Below are 10,805 nucleotides of genomic sequence, written 5' to 3'. Positions count from 1 at the left end.
AAAATCATCAATCAATTTTTCAAAATTTCTTTTAATTATTTCAAAATCTTTTATTTTAATTTCGAAAATTTCTTCCCCTCTTCTCACATCCTTCTATTTAAAGGACTAAGATTCCTCATCAAGGTGCAATTCGAACTCTGTCCCTCTTGATAAGTTCGAATTCCCTCTTCTCCACCTCCTCCTTCTATTCTTCTTTTCCTCTGACACCTCAAGGAATCTCTATACTGTGACATAGAGGATTCCCTACTTTCTTGTTCTCTTCTCTTTCATATGAGCAGGAACAAAGATAAAGGCATACTTGTTCAAGCTGATCCTGAACCTGAAAGGACCTTGAAGAGAAAGCTAAGAGAAGCTAAAGAACATCTCTCTTTAGAGGGCCCAACAGAACTCTTCAAAGAAGAAGAAACTATGGCAGCCGAAAGCAACAACAATGCCAACAATGCAAGGAAGGTGCTTGGTGACTTTACTGCACCTACTCCTGATTTCTATGGGAGAAGCATCTCTATCCCTGCCATTGGAGCAAACAACTTTGAGATTAAGCCTCAATTAGTTTCTCTAATGCAACAGAATTGCAAGTTTCATGGACTTCCATTGGAAGATCCTCATCAGTTCTTAGCTGAGTTCTTGCAAATCTGTGACACTGTCAAGACCAATGGGGTTGACCCTGAAGTCTATAGACTTATGCTCTTTCCTTTTGCTGTAAGAGACAGAGCTAGAACATGGTTGGATTCACAACCTAAGGAAAGCCTGAACTCTTGGGAAAAGCTAGTCAATGCCTTCTTGGCAAAGTTCTTTCCACCTCAAAAATTGAGTAAGCTTAGAGTGGAAGTCCAAACCTTTAGACAGAAGGATGGTGAGTCCCTCTATGAAGCTTGGGAGAGATACAAGCAATTGATCAGAAGGTTTCCTTCTGACATGCTTTCAGAGTGGTGCATCATTAGAATCTTCTATGATGGTCTGTCTGAACTATCCAAGATGTCATTGGATAGCTCTGCTGGAGGATCTCTTCATCTGAAAAAGATGCCTGCAGAAACTCAAGAACTCATTGAAATGGTTGCAAATAACCAATTCATGTATACCTCTGAAAGGAATCCTGTGAATAATGGGTCAACTCAGAAGAAACGAGTTCTTGAGATTGATACTCTGAATGCCATATTGGCTCAGAATAAAATATAGACCCAACAAGTCAATATGATTTCTCAGAGTCTGTCTGGAATGCAAGCAGCAACAGGCAGTACTAAGGAAGCTTCCTCTGAAGAAGAAGCTTATGATCCTGAGAACTCAGTAATGGAAGAGGTGAATTACATGGGAGAACCCTATGGAAACACCTATAATCCTTCATGGAGAAATCATCCAAATCTCTCATGGAAGGATCAACAGAGACCTCAACAAGGTTTCAACAACAATAATGGTGGAAGAAACAGGTTTAGCAATAGCAAGCCTTTTCCATCATCTTCTCAGCAACAGACAGAGAATTCTAAGCAAAACCCCTCTGACTTAACAACCATTGTCTCTGATATAATCAAAACCACTCAAAGTTTCATGACTGAAACAAGGTCCTCCATTAGAAATTTGGAGGCACAATTGGGTCAGCTGAGTAAGAAAATTACTGAACTCCCTCCTAGCACTCTCCCTAGCAATACAGAAGAGAATCCAAAAAGAGAGTGCAAGGCCATAACCACATCTCACATGGCCAAACATGGAGAGGAGGAAGAGGCAGTGATTTCCACTGAGGAAGACCTCAATGGACGCCCACTGACCTCCATGGAGTTCCCTGATGAGGAACCATGGGAATCTGAGGCTCACACTGAGACTATAGAGATTCCATTGAATTTACTTTTGCCATTCATGAGCTCTGATGAGTATTCTTCCTCTGAAGAGGATGAAGATGTCACTAAAGAGCAAGTTGCTAAGTACCTTGGAGCAATCATGAAGCTAAATGCCAAGTTATTTGGTAATGAGACTTGGGAGAATGAACCTCCATTGCTCATCAAAGAACTGGATGACTTGACTAGGCAGAGATTACCTCTGAAGAGACAAGATCCTGGAAAATTCTCAATCCCTTGTACCATAGGCACCATGACCTTTGAGAAGGCTCTGTGTGATCTAGGGTCAAGCATAAACCTCATGCCTCACTCTGTAATGGAGAAGCTAGGGATCATTGAGGTATAAGCTGCAAGAATCTCACTAGAGATGGCAGACAATTCAAAGAAACAGGCCTATGGACTTGTAGAGGATGTCTTGGTGAAGGTTGAAGACCATTACATCCCTGCTGATTTCATAGTCCTAAAGACTGGGAAGTGTATGGATGAATCCATCATCCTTGGCAGACCCTTCCTAGCCACAGCAAAAGCTGTGATTGATGTTGACAGAGGAGAATTGATCATTCAAGTGAATGGAGACTCCCTTGTGTTTAAAGCTCAAGGATATCCCTCTGTAACCATGGAGAGGAAGTATGAAGAGCTTCTCTCAATACAGAGTCAAACAGAGCCCCCACAGTCAAACTCTAAGTTTGGTGTTGGGAGGTTCCAACATTGCTCTGAACATCCGTGAGGCTCCATGAGAGCTACTGTCAAGCTATTGACATTAAAGAAGCGCTTGTTGGGAGGCAACCCAATTTTTACTTATCTATGTTAAATTTCTATTTTCTTTTGTTATTTTATGTTTTCTGTAGGTTGATAATCATGTGAAGTCACAAAAACAATTGAAAAAGCAAAAACAAAGTGATAAACAGAATGAAAAATAGAACACCCTGGAGGAGATAGTTACTGGCGTTTAAACGCCAGTAAAGGTAGCAGAATGGGCGTTAAACGCCCAGTCTGGCACCATTCTGGGCGTTTAACGCCAGAAAAGGGCACCAGACTGGCGTTTAACAGCAGGAATGGGCAAGAAGCTGGCGTTAAACGCCAGAAATGGGCAGCAGCCTGGTGTTTAACGCCAGGATTGGCAGAAAGGGGCGTTTTGCACGCCACTTGGTGCAGGGATGAGATATCCTTGATACCTCAGGATCTGTGGACCCCATATGATCCCTACCTACCCCACCACTCTCTCTCTTTTTCACCCATTCACCATTCACCAATCACCTCCATACCTCTTCCCCAAAAACCCCTCACCTATCAAATTCCACCATTCTCTTCACCACTCACATCCATCCTTCATAAAACCCCACTACCTCACCTCCCAAACCCACCCTCTATAGCCGAACCATACACACCCTCTCACCCCTATATAAACCCATCTTCACTCCTTCATTTTCACACAACCTAAACACCACTACTCCCCCTTGGCCGAAACACAAAGCCCCCTCCATCTCCTCTATTTCTTCTTCTTCTACTCTCTTCTTTCTTCTTTTGCTCAAGGACGAGCAACCTTCTAAGTTTGGTGTGGTAAAAGCTAAAGCTTTTTGTTTTTCCATAACCATTTATGGAACCAAAGGCCAGAGAAACCTCTAGAAAGAGGAAAGGGAAGGCAAAAGCTTCCACCTCCGAGTCATGGGAGATGGAGAGATTCCTCTCAAGGGTGCATCAAGACCACTTCTATGAAGTTGTGGCCAAGGAGAAAGTGATCCCCGAGGTCCCTTTCAAACTAAAAAAGAATGAGTATCAACCGGTCCGAAGCTACTATAGACCGGGCTATCATGATACATAGCATCATGATTGGAGAGGAAGTGGAAGTTCATGAGGTTATATCCCAAGAACTCTACAAGGTGGCGGACAAGTCCTCTACTATGGCAAGGTTAGCCTTCCCTCATCTCATCTGTCACCTCTGCAATTCGGTTGGAATTGACATAGAGGGAGACATTATCATTGATGAGGACAAACCCATCACTAAGAAAAGGATGGAGAAAACAAGAGAACCTCATCAAGAGCATGAGGAAACTCTTCATCATGAAATCCCTGAGATGCCTCAAGGGATGCATTTTCCTCCACAAAACTATTGGGAGCAAATCAACACCTCCCTAGGAGAATTAAGTTCCAACATGGGACAACTAAGGGTGGAGCACCAAGAGCATTTTATCCTCCTCCATGAAATTAGAGAAGACCAAAGAACCATGAGAGAGGAGCAACAAAGGCAAGGAAGAGACATTGAGGAGCTCAAGCACTCCATAAGATCTTCAAGAGGAAGAACAAGCCGCCATCACTAAGGTGGACCCGTTCTTTAATTTCCTTGTTCTTTATTTTCCTGTTTTTCGAATTTTTATGCTTATGTTATTTATGTTTGTGTCTTTATTACATGATCATTAGTGTCTAAGTGTCTATGCCTTAAAGCTATGAAAATGAATCCATCACCTTTCTTAAATGAAAAATGTTTTTAATTGAAAAAGAAAAAGAAGTGCATGAACTTCAAATTTTAAAACAGTTTAATTATTTTGATGTGGTGGCAATACTATTGTTTTTCTGAATGAATGCTTGAACAGTGCATATTTTTGAATTTGATTGTTTATGAATGTTAAAATTGTTGGCTCTTGAAAGAATGAAAGGGAAAGGAGAAATGTTATCTGATGATCTGAAAAATCATAAAATTGATTCTTGAAGCAAGAAAAAGCAGTGAAAAGCTTGCAGAAAAAAAAAGAAAGCAGAAAAAGCCAATACCCCTTTAAACCAAAAGGCAAGGGTGATAAAAAGGATCCAAGGCTTTGAGCATCAGTGGATAGGAGGGCCCACAGGAATAAAATCCGGACCTAAGAGGCTAAACCAAGCTGTCCGTAACCATGTGCTTGTGGCGTGAAGGTGTCAAGTGAAAACTTGAGACTGAGCAGTTAAAGTCGAAGTCCAAAGCAAAAAGAAGAGTGTGCTTAAGAACCCTGGACACCTCTAATTGGGGACTCTAGCAAAGCTGAGTCACAATCTGAAAAGGTTCACCCAGTTATGTGTCTGTGGCATTTATGTATCCGGTGGTAATACTGGAAAATAAAGTGCTTAGGGCCACGGCCAAGACTCATAAAGTAGCTGTGTTCAAGAATCAACATACTTAACTAGGAGACACAATAACACTATCTGGATTCTGAGTTCCTATAGATGCCAATCATTCTGAACTTCAAGGGATAAAGTGAGATGCCAAAACTGTTCAGAAGCAAAAAGCCAAAAGCCACGCTCATCTAATTAATACTGATCTTCATAGATGTTTTTGGAATTCATTGTACATTCTCTTCTTTTTATCCTATTTGATTTTCAGTTGCTTGGGGACAAGCAACAATTTAAGTTTAGTGTTGTGATGAGTGGATAATTTATACGCTTTTTGGCATTGTTTTTAGTATGTTTTTAGTATATTTTAGTTAGTTTTTATTATGTTTTTATTAGTTTTTATTTAAAAATTACTCTTCTGGACTTTACTATGAGTTTGTGTGTTTTTCTGTGATTTCAGGTATTTTCTGGCTGAAATTGAGGGACCTGAGCAAAAATCTGATTCAGAGGCTGAAAAAGGACTGCAGATGTGTTGGATTCTGACCTCCCTGCACTCAAAGTGGATTTTCTGGCGCTATAAAAGCCCAATTGGCGCGCTTTTAATTGCGTTGGAAAGTAGACATCTTGGGCTTTCTAGCAATATATAATAGTTCATACTTTGCTCGAGATTTGATGGCCCAAACAGGCGTTCCAAATTGGCTCAAGAATTCTGGCGTTTAACTCCAAAACTGGCACAAAAGCTGGAGTTAAATGCCTAAACTGGCACAAAAACTGGCGTTTAACTCCAAGAAAAGTATCTACACATGGAAGCTTCAATGCTCAGCCCAGGCACACACCAAGTGGGCCCGGAAGAAGATTTCTGCATTAATTACTGATTTCTGTAACCGTAGGCTACTAGTTCTCTATAAATAGGACCTTTTATTATTGTATTTGGACACACATCTTGGGACGTTTAGTCCTTAGACCTTTGAGGCTGGCCATTCGGCCATGCTTACACTATTTGTTCTTATGTATTTTCAACGGTGGAGTTTCTACACACCATAGATTAAGGTGTGGAGCTCTGCTGTTCTTCATGAATTAATACAAAGTACTATTGTTTTTCTATTCAACTCAAGTCTATTTCTTCTCCAAGATATTCATTCGTTCTTCAACTTGATGAATGTGATGATCCGTGACACTCATCATCATTCTCACCTATGAACATGTGCCTGACAACCACCTTTGTTCTACTAGCAATGGCTTGAATGCATATCTCTTGGGTTTCTAATCTAAGATTGGAACCTTCGTGGTATAGGCTAGAATTATTGGCGGCCATTCCTGAGATCCGGAACGTCTAAACCTTGTCTGTGGTATTCTGAGTAGGATCTGGGAAGGGATGACTGTGACGAGCTTCAGACTCGCGATTGTGGGGCATGTGACAGACGCAAAAGGATCAATGGATCCTATTCCGACATGATCGAGAACCGACAGCTGATTAGCCGATGTTGTGACAGAGCATCAGGACCATTTTCACTGAGAGGATGGGATGTAACCATTGACAACGGTGATGCCCAACATAAAGCTTGCCATGGAAAGGAGTATGAATGATTGGAAGAAGGCAATAGGAAAGTAGAGGTTCAAGTGGAACAAAGCATCTTCATACGCTTATCCAAAATCTACCAATGAATTACATAAGTATCTCTATCTTTATTTTATATTTATTTTCATCACCTTAAACTCCATAACCATTTGAATCCGCCTGACTGAGATTTACAAGATGACCATAGCTTGCTTCAAACCGACAATCTCCGTGGGATCGACCCTTACTCACGTAAGGTTTATTACTTGGACGACCCAGTGCACTTGCTGGTTAGTTGTGCAGAATTGTGACAAAGTGTAATTCACGTTTGAGAGCTCCAAGTCTTTGGTGCCATTGTTGTTGATCACAATTTCGTGCACCAGTTGCTCACCATAGCCATTGGATTGATATGCATCAAGAAATGGCTCTTCTTCATAGTGCAATGGTGGAGGTTGTTGCCATGAAAATTGATCATATGCATATGGCTCCTCCCACCTTTGGTTATCCCATCTTTGATACACATTCTCATTATAGTCCTCATTTCCTACAACATAGTTAGAATCGCACTCATAGCCAAAGTGAGAATTCATAATGAAAAGAGAAAATAAGAAACAAAAGCTAATAAGAAAGAATGAAACAAAGTCCTAAACTAGCAAAAACTAACAAGCAATCCAAAAAAATCAAGCTATTCACAATATTCACATATATACAATAACCAATAATATAACACCATTGTAACTCCCCGACAACGGTTCCATTTTTTATGATTGAACTTTTGTGTGGTTTAGAATTCACAAATGAAGTCTCGTTGCAATATAGTTTCTAAACCAACAATAGTCCTTTCATACAAAAAATTGTTTGTCACAAGTAGAAATCCCTAAATTTATAAACCGAAGTATTGAACCTCGGGTCATTCTCCCTAGGAATTATAATAAAGTATCTTGTTATTGGTTATGAGTTATGTTTGGGGTTTTTGGGGATTATAGACAAGAAATGTAAAATGCAATGAAAATAACAAACAACTAACAAAGGCCTTGGCAAGGTTTGGTGGTCAAGGATCTCTATCCTAATCACTAACCACAACATGAGAATTGGCAAGGATCAACCCCACTAAGTCATCCTCTAACTAATAAAGGAAAGTCAAGTGAGCTATGTCAATCCAAGACTAAAAGTCCTAGTTCTACACCAAATCAATTAGTGAGATCTAGATTTAATAGCTCCCAACCGTCAATCACTTAGACATTAGTAACTCAAGAGTTCCTAAGTTACCTTCCCAATCCAAGATCACTAAAATCTACTCTAAAATCCAACTAAGTGGTGCACGAAATTACAATCACACTTTTGTAACTCCGCACAACTAACCAGCAAGTGCACTGGGTCGTCCAAGTAATACCTTACGTGAGTAAGGGTCGATCCCACGGAGATTGTCGGCTTGAAGCAAGCTATGGTTATCTTGTAACTCTTAGTCAGGATATCAGTAATTCTCAGATTTAATTGTAAAAAGTAAAAGAACATGAAATAAATACTTGTTATGCAGTAATGAAGAACATGTTGAGGCTTTGGAGATGCTTTGTCTTCTGAACCTCTGGTTTCCTACTGTCTTCTTCTTCATGCACGCAAGACTCCTTCCATGGCAAGCTTTATGTTGGGCATCACCGTTGTCAATGGCTACATCCCGTCCTCTCAGTGAAAATATTCCAAATGCGCTGTCACCGCACGGCTAATCATCTGTCGGTTCTCGATCATGTCGGAATAGGATTCATTGATCCTTTTGTGTCTGTCACTACGCCCAACAATCGCGAGTTTGAAGCTCGTCACAGTCATCCCTTCCCAGATCCTACTCAGAATACCACAGACAAGGTTTAGACGTTCCAGATCTCAGGAATGACCGCCAATAATTCTAGCTTATACCACGAAGACTCTGATTTGAATCATGAGGCTAAGAGATATGCATTCAATCTAAGATAGAATGGAGGTGGTTGTCAGGCACGCGTTCATAGGTTAGAATGATGATGAGTGTCACGGATCATCACATTCATCAAGTTAAAGTGCGAATGGATATCTTAGAATGGAAGCAAGCGTAATAGAATGGAAAACAGTAGTAATTGCATTAATTCATGAAGAACAGCAGAGCTCCTCACCCCAACAATGGGGTTTAGAGACTCATGCCGTAGAGAACACAACAAGAAACGTGTAAAGTGTCATGAGGTACAAGATGAATCACTGAAAGTAGTATTTATAGTAAACTAGTGACTTAGGGTTACAGAAAATGAGTAAGCTAGGGTGTTTATTGTAAAATTCTACTTCCGGGGCCCACTTGGTGTGTGCTTGGGCTGAGAATTGAAGCTTTCATATGTAGAGACATTTCCTGGAGTTAAACGCCAGTTTTTATGCCAGTTTGGGCGTTTAACTCCAGCTTTTGTGCAAGTTCTGGAGTTAAACGCCAGAATTCTTGAGCTGATTTGGAACGCCTGTTTGGGCCATCAAATCTCGGGCAAAGTATGGACTATTATATATTGCTGGAAAGCCCATGATGTGTACTTTCCAACGAAATTAAGAGCGCGCCAATTGGGCTTCTGTAGCTCCAGAAAGTCCACTTTGAGTGCAAGAAGGTCAGAATCCAACAGCATCTGCAGTCCTTTTTCAGCCTCTGAATTAGATTTTTGCTCAGGTCCCTCAATTTCAGCCAAAAAATTCCTGAAATCACAGAAAAACACACAAACTCATAGTAAAGCCCATAAAAGTGATTTTTATTTAAAAACTAATAAAAACATAATAAAAACTAACTAAAATATACTAAAAACATACTAAAAACAATGCCAAAAAGCGTATGAATTATCCGCTCATCACAACACCAAACTTAAATTGTTGCTTGTCCCCAAGCAACTAAAAATCAAATAGGATAAAAAGAAGAGAATATACAATGAATTCCAAAAATATCTATGAAGATCAGTATTAATTAGATGAGCGGGGCTTTCAGCTTTTTGCCTCTGAACAGTTTTGGCATCTCACTTTATCCTTTGAAGTTCAGAATGATTGGCTTCTATAGGAACTTAGAATCCAGATAGTGTTATTGATTCTCCTAGTTAAGTATGTTGATTCTTGAACACAGTTACTTTATGAGTCTTGGCCGTGACCCTAAGCACTTTGTTTTCCAGTATTACCACCGGATACATAAATGCCACAGACACATAACTGGGTGAACCTTTTCAGATTGTGACTCAGCTTTGCTAAAGTCCCCAATTAGAGGTGTCCAGAGCTCTTAAGCACACTCTTTTTTTTGCTTTGGACCACGACTTTAACCGCTCAGTCTCAAGTTTTCACTTGACACCTTCACGCCACAAGCACATGGTTAGGGACAGCTTGGTTTAGCCGCTTAGGCCAGGATTTTATTCCTTTAGGGCCTCCTATCCACTAATGCTCAAAGTCTTGGATCCTTTTTAACACCCTTGCCTTTTGTTTTAAAGGGATATTGGATTTTTCTGCTTGCTTTTCTCTTTTTTTTTTCATGCAAGCTTTCTATTCACTGCTTTTTCTTGCTTCAAGAATCAATTTTATGATTTTTCAGATCATCAAATAACATTTCTCCTTTTTCTTTCATTCTTTCAAGAGCCAACAATTTTAACATTCATAAACAATCAAATTCAAAAATATGAACTGTTCAAGCATTCATTCAGAGAACAAGAGTATTGCCACCACATCAAAATAATTAAACTGTTTTAAAATTCAAAATTCATGTACTTCTTTTTCTTTTTCAGTTAAAAACACTTTTTATTTAAGAAAGGTGATGGATTCATAGGACATTCATAGCTTTAAGACATAAACTCTAATTTTATTGATTATGGAATAAAAATAAGACTCAAAGATAAATATAAGGGCAGACCCATAATAATAGAAGACAGAAAATTAAAAGCAGAAAAATAAATGACTCTTAAAATAGACTCTTAATAATAAAGATTATCACAGAGTTAGGACTCAACAACCTTGATTTTGAGAAGTTGATGCTCCCTCTTTTTGTGGGGTGCTTGGTCCTTCAAGGGAGAGCTTCTGGCGCTTCAGCTCTTGTAGCTCACGCCCCTGCTTCTCCTGTTCCTTCAGCAGCTTGCAGAGCATGCAGTTTTGATTCTACTATTCTTCCTTAAGTTATTCCATAGCTTCCTGCAACTTGGTAACATATGCTTCTAAGCGGGTCCAGTAGTCAATTTCAGGAATTTCTGGGAGGAACTCCTGCGCCCTCTTTTTGATGGAGTTGTCTTGCACTTGTCCTTCCATTGACTTCTTGGTGATTGGGTGTTCAATTGGGATGAATTCATCTACTCCCATCCTCACCCCAGCATCTTTAC

General features: G+C 39.9%; 1 non-coding gene across 1 annotated transcript; it reads right to left on the bottom strand.

Moving 5' to 3' along the window:
• Positions 1-813: 813 nt before the first annotated feature.
• Positions 814-921, bottom strand: LOC112787613 (small nucleolar RNA R71). Its single transcript, XR_003195017.1, has one exon. It is a non-coding gene; the product is annotated as a small nucleolar RNA R71 (small nucleolar RNA).
• Between the last annotated feature and the right edge of the window lie 9,884 nt (positions 922-10,805).

The sequence above is a fragment of the Arachis hypogaea genome, chromosome 20 (assembly GCF_003086295.3).
Source record: "Arachis hypogaea cultivar Tifrunner chromosome 20, arahy.Tifrunner.gnm2.J5K5, whole genome shotgun sequence".
NCBI classification, from domain to species: Eukaryota; Viridiplantae; Streptophyta; class Magnoliopsida; order Fabales; family Fabaceae; genus Arachis; species Arachis hypogaea.
The sequence above is the reverse complement of the archived record's forward strand: the minus strand, read 5'-3'. Positions and strand labels throughout refer to the sequence as shown.